Here is a 9,922-nt window from a genome sequence, read left to right as displayed (position 1 = left end):
GAGCGGCCGGGCGGCGCGGGGACGGGACTTGTAGCCGTGTAGCAGGGGCGCGGGCCCGGGTCGTTCAACCTTGAGGCGCGCGGCATGCTGGGAGCTGGAGGCTCTGGAGCTGCCCCCGCCTGCTGGAGCTGCCCCCGCCTGCTGGAGGAGCGCGTGGCCTCTTCCCTTCCCCCAGCCTGTCCGCACGAAAGGGCTATGGGCGGCCCCTCATTGCGGGGGACAGCGATGTTCCTGTGTCGCCGCTTTGCCTGGGGGGCACCTGCTGCAGGGACTCGGCAGTGGCAGGCACGTGAGAGCGGCCTGAGCGGGCAAACGTGTCCCAAGCTAGAGGAGGCCAAAGTCATGGCGGGTCAGGTTGATTAGGGAAAAGGAGATGGCTAGGGGAGCCTGGGGCAGTCAGGACTGAGGGAACCCAGCTTGTTTAGCCTGGAGAAAAGAAGACTGAGGGGGGTCTAATAGTTGCCTTCAACTAGCTAAAGTGAGGTTTGAAATTGGATGGAGCTAGACTTCTCAATGATGGCAGGTGACCGAACAAGGAGCAATGGTCTCAAGTTGCAGCAAGGGAAGTTGAGGTTAGATGTTAGGAAAAACTGTCTCAGTAGGTGGGTTGGTAAAGCACTGGAATAGGTTCCCCAGAGAGGGACTGCAATTGCCATCCTTGGAGGTTTTTAAGACCCACTAGACTCATGCTTTTCAAACTTTTTGTACCAGGACCTATTTGTAAACATTGATGGCCAGTCATGACCCAGTGCTCCTCACTCCTGACCTGCTGCCTCCAGGCCCCAAGTGTGTGTGTGGGGGGGGGGCAGCCTCTTGCAGGCTGGAAGACTGCAAGGGACAAGCCATAATTACCCATCTTTTTCTCTTTTAAAAAAGAATCCATTTTTCAAGTTTGTGATCCTTGCATATGTTCTTGCAACCCATGGGTTGAGAAACGCTGTTAAAAGCCTTGGCTGGGATGATGGGGTTGGTCTTGCTTTGAGTAGGGTGTTAGACTAGATTACCTCCTGAGGTCCCTTGCAACCCTAATTTTTCTATGATTCGAGTCATGTGTCATGCAGGAAGATGCTGTGCAAGTGCTCCCAGGTGGATCAGTTAATATTGCTCAGTTCTGAATTCCTGCAACCATTCTATCCCAGTCCAACTCGGGGACTGCCAGATGCAGAAGAGAAATATCCAGCGTCCTGTTACAAAGATATGGTGCACACAAAGAAATGTGTGTGCCTCAGTATTCATCTCTCTGTGGGGCTGTGTAAAACCCTCTTACAGTCAAAACAGACCACATTTAGCTTTAGTGCTTTAACCACTTCCAAAGGCTGCAAATAGACATTGCATTTTTGTCCTAGGATAAAATGGCTTATCCTGGGAAAGTGATTCAGGCATCCCTGTCCTGGGATGAAGCTTAAAAAGGTTTTCATGATAACTGCTTGCGGTTTATCCTAGGACATCACAAAGTGCACCTGTACAGTTGACCTGGGATTGCACCATTGAATCAGTAGCAGAAGAGAGGGTATGCATTCAGCCACAACTAAAACCCTGAATAGGTGTGCACACATGCCAATCCCCAGATATTTCTGTTCTGGGACAAACAGGCACAACTTGTCCAGGAACAAATAATGGCTGCTCCTAGCCAAAGAGACAAACTGGCCTAAAAATATATTCTAAATTTAAAGAAAATAAGTGTACCCAGGGGGAGTTAAATCAGCAGAACTATACTAACAAATTTCCCCTTGTGGGCAAGGCTTGGAAAAAAAACATCTGGTAATCATATCCATGGTTGCATCTGTTGAGAGTGCACAACCTGCAACCAAAGTTTACCCATAGCTTTTTAAACCTAAGAGTCTAAATTTTGGGAATTCTGTGCTACTTTAATATGTGCTTATTATGATTTTAAATCATTACCTCTTACCTAGCAAATTGGTCATCTTAATTCAGTATCACTAAGCAACTATTCATTTATTTTGCTGCAGGTGCTGCCTTATTTCATATACATTGTTTAAAAGTTTGTTTTACTTCGCAGCTGTCATTCATATAGCTATCCATTTTTTTATTTGTAAAACAGTTTGTTTTCAGAACCTTACTAGTTGGTAGGTTACTCTTTCATTTTCTTTCTGGTGAAACATTCCTACATGTCTGCTTCACAAAGTATGGTCTGTAACAGTTCTTAGAATATTAGCACACAATGATTTATCTTATCAGTGGTACAACTGATCTAAGAGTCTCACCCTGTTCCCTAGTGACACAAGGAGTTCTGTATTTCTCACATCTGTACCATTCTACTCATGACAATCTTGTAGGATCATATTTTGTGGTCTTTATTCATCATAAATCTCAAAACACTCCACTGAAGTCCATAATTAACCTTGGAAACCAGAGTATACTGATTTAACTGAAAGCAGAGTTTGGCTCATAAGGGTTGTATTTCCACAGTTTTATGTTCTGAAGAGGCATCTCTCTATATATGCAAATTTCTCAACCACTGCTGTGACCCTGGAATGGGGCTTATGAAAAATAATTGAGGATGATCAGAATACACTGAAAATGTTATTACAGGTAAAGGAAAAAAATGTCATTCCCCTCTCTCCTTATGGACCTTTGAAGGTAAAGTATTCCCTGTCACACAAAGTATATAATTTGACCATTAATGCACACCCACATATGCTTTTAATGTAAATATAAAGTTGTGAAAATGTTTCTTACTTCTGAGTAAGGAGTCACAACCCTGAGAAGGTTGAGAGTCTGCTCTATATCACAAGTATGGTTGCAGACAGAGTTCCATTATATACCTTTGCCAAACCCAGCTCTAACAAAGAACGGAAGAGAAATTAAATCAGGGGGCATGAGGTTGGAAGGTTACTGTTAAAGGGTGAAAAATTGTCAAATGTTTTTAAAGTAGTTATTGATTAAAATTAGCCTCTTTGTACTTTGGAAAAAAATGTTTCCAGACCCTTTTTAACTTCAAAATAGAAAAAATACGATTAAAATTATATTTAAAGAGCTGTATCTGTGCATAGGACAGCATGAAAAAAAAATGGGTAGTTTCTATTGTATATTTCTTCTAGCAAGGAAGTCATTGAAAACTGTTCAGGTCTGAATATAATGTCTGAAAGGTTTCCTACAGCAGTATTGATTCTTAAAGTAATATCAGCATTCTTGTGTGGAAGCCTCCCAGCTTCAAAACTGCAGCGTGTAAATGTTTCTCTGCCAGCATGCTGGTGCAGGGAAACATTTTGTGTGTGTCTGACTTTGTCCAACATGTAAACTAAGCAGTTGGTGTTTTCCTGTCATGCTATGCTATTATTTTTCTTTCCAACAAAACCACAAATTTAAATAAACCAAAGTTGTACATTCTGATGTATATTTCTTCCCAGGAAATCCAGTCCTTATTACTCTTCTCAAGGATGATTACAAAACTGAGAGCACTATTATGTTTTATGGGGGGGTTTTCTCATACTGTATTCCTGGTGTCGATCAATCCATACTCAGCTTGTAAGCAACATGTGGACTGCAGTAGTTGGCAGGAAGTGTATCCTCAAGACTCCATGCTTACCTTTCACTGGCACAGCATTGTCATGTAAATTGCATGGCCCCTTAGATCCATTGGTTAATTCCTAATCCCATTCTATAATGAAAGGTTGGAGGGGCTTGCTAATGTTGCTAATTTTTCTGTAAACCAAAATGAAGAAAAATTGTGCAGCGATTGGAAATGCTGGGCACAAAGGGGGACAGAGCACAAGGGAGCCAGGTCAAGCTGGGGAACTGGTTAAGAGAAATGTGAACAGTGAGAAAATGAGTGGTTATAAACAGTAGTAAAATGTCTGCTTTTCAAATCCTCCTGTCCACATCAATTTATCTGGGCAATTCCTTTTGCCTTTGTTCTACTTCTGTACAATTGCTGTTGAACAGTGCATGATGCATTTAGTAAAGGGGGGCAAAGAACAGGAAACTAAAATTTAAGATTGCACAAGTGAATCTTCTATAAACAGAATAGCTACACATGGAAGAAGAAATCATTAGATACAGCCAAACTAATATACAAACCAACCTCAACTTGCATCAGTAAGCATTCAAATATCCTAAAATGTTATAGCTAATCTTAACTGACCTCAAACTTTTCACATACAACTATCACATTGTAACTTCTGTTAGTCAAAACCAATTTGCCATTTATTTCAGTGGGATTAGGATTTTCCCCATAGATTAGCCCACTACCTGTGGGCCTCCAGGGGATCTATCTTAATGTAGCTATAGTTGAAGGTCAGGTTGTAACAGTGATTGATTCAAGGTATACTGTGTTTGGTTACATATTGTAACTGGATGCACAGCTGAAGAAAGTGCTAATTTAACAAGAAATGTGAACTGCAAGAGATCTGGATTTTAATGCTACCTTAACTTGGTTTCTAGTGATTGTGTTGATAAAAATGACATGTGAATAGAGCTGACTGCTCTGAACATTTTTGTGTGCAGAAGACTAAATCCCAAGCTATGGAAAGCATTTGAAGGCTTCTTTTTGTTGCTGAAACCACTTTATTAAACAGCCTCTTACAAATTCCATGACAAAAAAGAAGTGAGCATATATACCAAGTTTACTTGCATATTGCATGCACCTTTCCCCAAATAATTAGCCTTCCAAAATTGGGGAAGTTGGTTTTCTCCCCAGAATAGAAGCATGGGAATACTGTAAAATGGCTGCTGCTGCTGCTGCTTTACATTCTCTTCCTTCTCTTCCCCAGCAGCTGCAGAGAGGGAGGGGCAGGTTGGGGTACAGTGGGAGGTAGCACTCCATTTGATTCCTGCTCTATCCAAAATTTAAAACTGTCTAGGAGCAACACTACTATTTCTATTCAGGCATGGCTGGAGTAAATTGACTTCATAGCTCATTATAACCTACATGATTTCTATTAATCACTCTTCAGTCCACAGGCGTAAATAACCCTCTCTCCTTTTTATTTTTCTTAAAGCTCCGCTAATTAAGCTATCAAGCCTTCTCCAACAATTTTTCTGGGTTTTTTTCTAATCTTGGTCTCCTCTTATTTCATAGGCCTGCAGGCCGCTCTATCTTTTCAAAATCATAGTTCTGACCATGGAGTCCAAAGCAGCAGCTACAGTTTCAGCTTTTGGCTGAGCAGTCAAGAGCTGCTGACATTTCACCTGTGAAAGGGTTAAAACTGTAGCTTTTCCTTGAGCAGAAAGAGGAAGGGCTAGTGAACTGAAGATTGGGCTTCATCCCTTCTCTATTTAGCTATAACATTGGAAGAAAAGATTTGTTCATTCTGCCTTCCTAAAAATGAGGTGTGCCTTTTATTTATTTGTTTATTTATTTGGGGGTGGGGGGAGGGGTCTGTGGTCTACAACAAAATATGGTAGTTCTGGTCAATTCCATAACAGCTTCTATATCAGTTATATGTTTGAGGTTAACCAGAGCTACTTTAGCAATTGACTTACTAAATTTACTGGGTCTTTGAGATCACAATTATTTCCCTTTCCTGTATTTGAATCTGATAAAAGTAGTTACAATAATAGTGCTGCTCAAAAATTGTCCAAATGGTAAAGGAAAGGTAGAAAATAATTTGTGAAGACTCATTCTTTGATTGGTTCTATACAATGATTCATTTTATAACATAAAAACAAAACAATTTTTCTACCAAAATTGTGTGGCTATTGCATAGGCTATGAAAAGCTTGCATAACTAATTTAAGCATCTCTTACTGTTGCAAATGCAATTTGCTGTCTTTTCAGAGGCACATTTGTCACACTAGTCTGAAAGTTCAAGTGAGTTGTTTTGACTTTATGCTGTATACCAAATATCTCAAAGACAACGTACATTAGAACTGCTAAGGACAGCTGCAGAGCACAGTGAAACTGAAGTGGTCATATGATAGGAAATAAATACAACAAATCTATCTTGGTACTAAGGCAGATAATATTAGGAACACCAGCTGCTCTTTGGTCACAATAATTATTTCACTCATATTTACAAGTTTGTAACTGAACTTTTTCCACATTCCATTCAACAATACAAAATTACTTTTGTCATTTGCAGTTTTCTAAGTTTTCTGTCTCGGGCCTGATTCAGGGCTCTTTCAAAATAGTAGCGTCAAATCCTTATACAGAACTTTTCATCAGTGTATGGCAAAACACTTTCAGGGTATGTTTTGGTCCTGTCTTCAAAATGTCATCAGTAAGTATAAGAACTGGAAACTTTTTTTTTTTTTTTTAAATGAAAGTTGAGACTCCCCAGTCTTAGGAGGTAGGCCTTTAAGAAAATAAAATGTGGCGAGATGTGCTGTCTAATGAAAAGGTAGGATTTTATATCAAGTAGGGCATAAATATAATATTTTGAATAAAGGATAAAGCTTAGGCACTGTGCCAGTTTATAAAAAAAGATATGATCCCTGCTGTGCTTCAGAAGATTCACTGTTCTGCCTTAGTAAAAGTGTGCAGTCTTGTCGTCCCATTCTTCCATTATTCTATTTAAATGGAAGTTAGATGATTATTTAAAAGACTGTTTTTTTATGTTACTTGTATCATATAATATTAAAATTGAACTGATTTTAAAAATGTAAATTGATTCTTGAATATTATCATCAGGGAAACAGGGTCCCTTACTGAATAGGGGAGGCAACCTTGTGACAGAGGATCCAGAAAAGGCTGAACTGCTCAATACCTTTTTTGCCTCTGTCTTTACTGGCAAGGTCAGCTCCCAGACTACTACAGTGGGAAGCACAGTTTGGGGAGGAGGTGAACAGCCCTCAGCAGTGAAAGAACAGGTTAGGGACTACTTAGAAAAGCTGTCTATGGGGCCAGGTAGGGTGCCACCCAAGGGTGCTGAGGGAGATAAGTGATGTGATTGCAGAGCCATTGGCCATCATCTTTGAAAACTCACGACAATCAGGAGAGGTCCTACCTAGGTGATTAGAAAAGTGTAAACATAGTGCCCATACTTAAGAAGGAAAAAAGAGGATACAGAACTACAGACCAGTCAGCCTCACCCCAGTCTCTGGAAAAATCAAGGAGCAGATCCTCAAGGAATCCATTTCTAGGCACTTGGAGGAGAAAAGGTGATTAGGAATGGTCAGCATGGATTCACCAGGGACAAGTCATGCCTGACCAGTCTGATTGGTGTCTGTGAGGAAATAACTCTGGATGTGGGGAAACTGGTGGATGTGGTGTACCTTGATTTTAGCAAGGCATTTGATATGGTCTCCCACAACATTCTTGCAGGCAAGATAAGGAAGTACTGGCTGGATGAATGGACTGTAAGGTGGATAGAAAAGTGGCTGGAGCATTGGGCTCAAAGAGTAGTTATCAATGACTCAATGTCTATAGTTGGTAGCTGGTATCAAGTGGAGTGCTCCAGGGGTTAGTCCTGGGGCAAGTTTTGTTCAATGTCTTCATCAATGACCTGAAAGATGGCACAGAGTGCACCCTCAGCAAGTTTGCAGATCACACCAAGCTGAGGGGAGTAGTAGATATGCTGGAGGGTAGGGATAGAATTCAGAGTGACCTAATCAAATGGGAGCATTGGGCTAAAAGAAATCTCATGAGGTTCAATGAGGACAAGTGCAAAGTCCTGCACTGAGGTTGGAACAATCCCATGTACCAGTACAGGCGGGGCGCTGACTGGCTAAACAGCAGCTCTGCAGAAAAGGACCTGGGGGTTACAGTGGGCAATAAGCTGAATATAAGCCAACAGTGTGCCCCTGTTGCCAAAAAGTCTAACAGCACATTGGGTTGCATTGGTAGGTATGTTGCCAGGAGGTCAAGAGAAGTGATTATTCCCCTTGATTCAGCACTGGTAAGGCCACATTTGGAGTACTGTGTTCAGTTTTGGGCCCTCCACTGCAGAAGATATTGACAAATTGGAGGGAGTCCAGAGGAGGGCAACAAAAATAGTGAGAAGGCTGGGGGACATGACTTATGGGCATAGGTGATGCGAGGGGAAATATGGGGGGGCACATGCACCCCCTAAGATTGGCCACTGCTGCCAGGGTTTGTGGCCGGTTGCCACTTGCCACCCCCCCTCCTCGCTGCCGACACTGCCGCGGCCGCCTGTGGGCAGTCCCCGCTCAGCCTGCCCTCGCTGCTAATGTCACTGCGACCACCTGCAGGTGGTCCCCGCTTGCCACCACCACGCCCCCGCTGCATGCGGGCAGTTGCCGTGTTCCCCCCCCAGCCTCAGCAGACACGAGTCATTCATGCTTATGGAGAAAGTCTGAGGGAATTGGGCTTATTTAATCTAGAGAAGAGGAGACAGAGAGGATTTAATAGCAGCTTTCAACTACCTGAAGGGGGGTTCAAAGGAGGATGGAGCTAAACTGTTCGCAGTGGTGGCAAATGACAGAACAAGGAGCAATGGTCTCAAGTTGCAGCAAGGGAAGTTTAGGTTAGATATTGGGAAGAATGTTCTCACTAGGAGGGTAGTCAAACACTACATAGGGAAGTTATGTCAGGTGTGATTTTTTAAAAATCTTTTAAGTACACAAAGAACTAGTAGTAGTAGTAATTGAAGTAGTATTAGTATTATTGCTTCTACATTACATGGCCTTAAGTTATACATAACAAAATGGAACAGAACGTTAACAAAACCAAAAAAGGTGGACAAATGAACCACTGAAATAGTGGCTGAGTCCTATATGGAAATGTCAATGGATGTTCATCCACAACTTGATTTATTTCAAAATCTATCAGAACCAAGGTTTTTTTTAGAGGGAGCAACTAGCAAAACTTGTATGACCCAGATGCAAAGTTGAACACACAGTCATGTGTTTGTGCACATGGTGTTACATTTGAAAATAGATCCCTATATTGTGTTTAATGAAGGAAAATAATTTGCCATCCACTAGTGGTGCACATTCAGGTAATTTTCAAACAATCAAGGACAAAAGAGTCTTTTGCTTGCATTTGACACTGAATTATTCTATATCAATAGTTATAACAATTTTTAAAAATTCCTTGCATAAAAAATGAAGCCTCTTACTAGAGAGACCTTGGAGCATTTTGTGACTAAATGTAACAGCTCTTTCAAGAACTGGATTGGTACAAACTGATGGATATGTATACAAATCTTCCAAGACTTTACAGTACATAGGTTTATCAGTCTTAATCCTATAACACCTAGATTATGCTTAAAATGCAATGTTTATTTTTGGAACTTGTTTACAGCATTAAATCTTTTATTAAAACCACATAACACTGTTAGACAGTGATCCCTAGCTGGACTAGATGATCTCTTGAGGTTCCTTCCAACCTTACTTCTCTATGATAATGATAATGGAGGACTAACAAAGAAAATTGTGGCAGATTCAATTGGATCATTCAGATAATTCCATTTTATACCATTCTAAATTCCATTTTATACCACTTTGGCTACAGTGGTAACGGGTGGGATTTTTATGTTTTAAAAAAATTGGTAAATCATAGAGCAATAAATTATACCCGTCTAGGCACCTATATACCAGCATAACAATGTCTACACTAGGAGGTTGATAAACAGATTGATTTAAATCAAGGCAATTACATATCCAGGTGTAGAGCCTGTATTTAAATAATTAATTTTAATCAACTTTCTCATTAGTGTTTTTTGGTTTAAAAAGAGTGCATTCGCATTGGTTAATGTAAACATTAAACACTGATTTATAACTACATGGAGCCTCTACGCTTGCCTTGGTACATTTTTTTTTTTTGTGCTACCTAAAAGAGTACACTATAATTCTATATCTGGATTTAAGCAATCACATAACTTAATATTCTTATTAAGGTTCATTTTTATTAATTTTATGTTTTAGCATGTTAAAATGATGAATGATAAATCACCCATTTAGTAGATAACTATCTTTTTAACTTATGATTTGTGTCAAGAAGCTGCATTAAAATCAGTGTGCAGGAACACTCAGGTTTAGGGAGTGATCCTAATGTAGTA

The sequence above is a fragment of the Alligator sinensis genome, unplaced genomic scaffold, assembly GCF_000455745.1.
Source record: "Alligator sinensis unplaced genomic scaffold, ASM45574v1 scaffold211_1, whole genome shotgun sequence".
Taxonomy (NCBI): domain Eukaryota; kingdom Metazoa; phylum Chordata; order Crocodylia; family Alligatoridae; genus Alligator; species Alligator sinensis.
Note: the sequence above shows the minus strand (reverse complement) of the source record.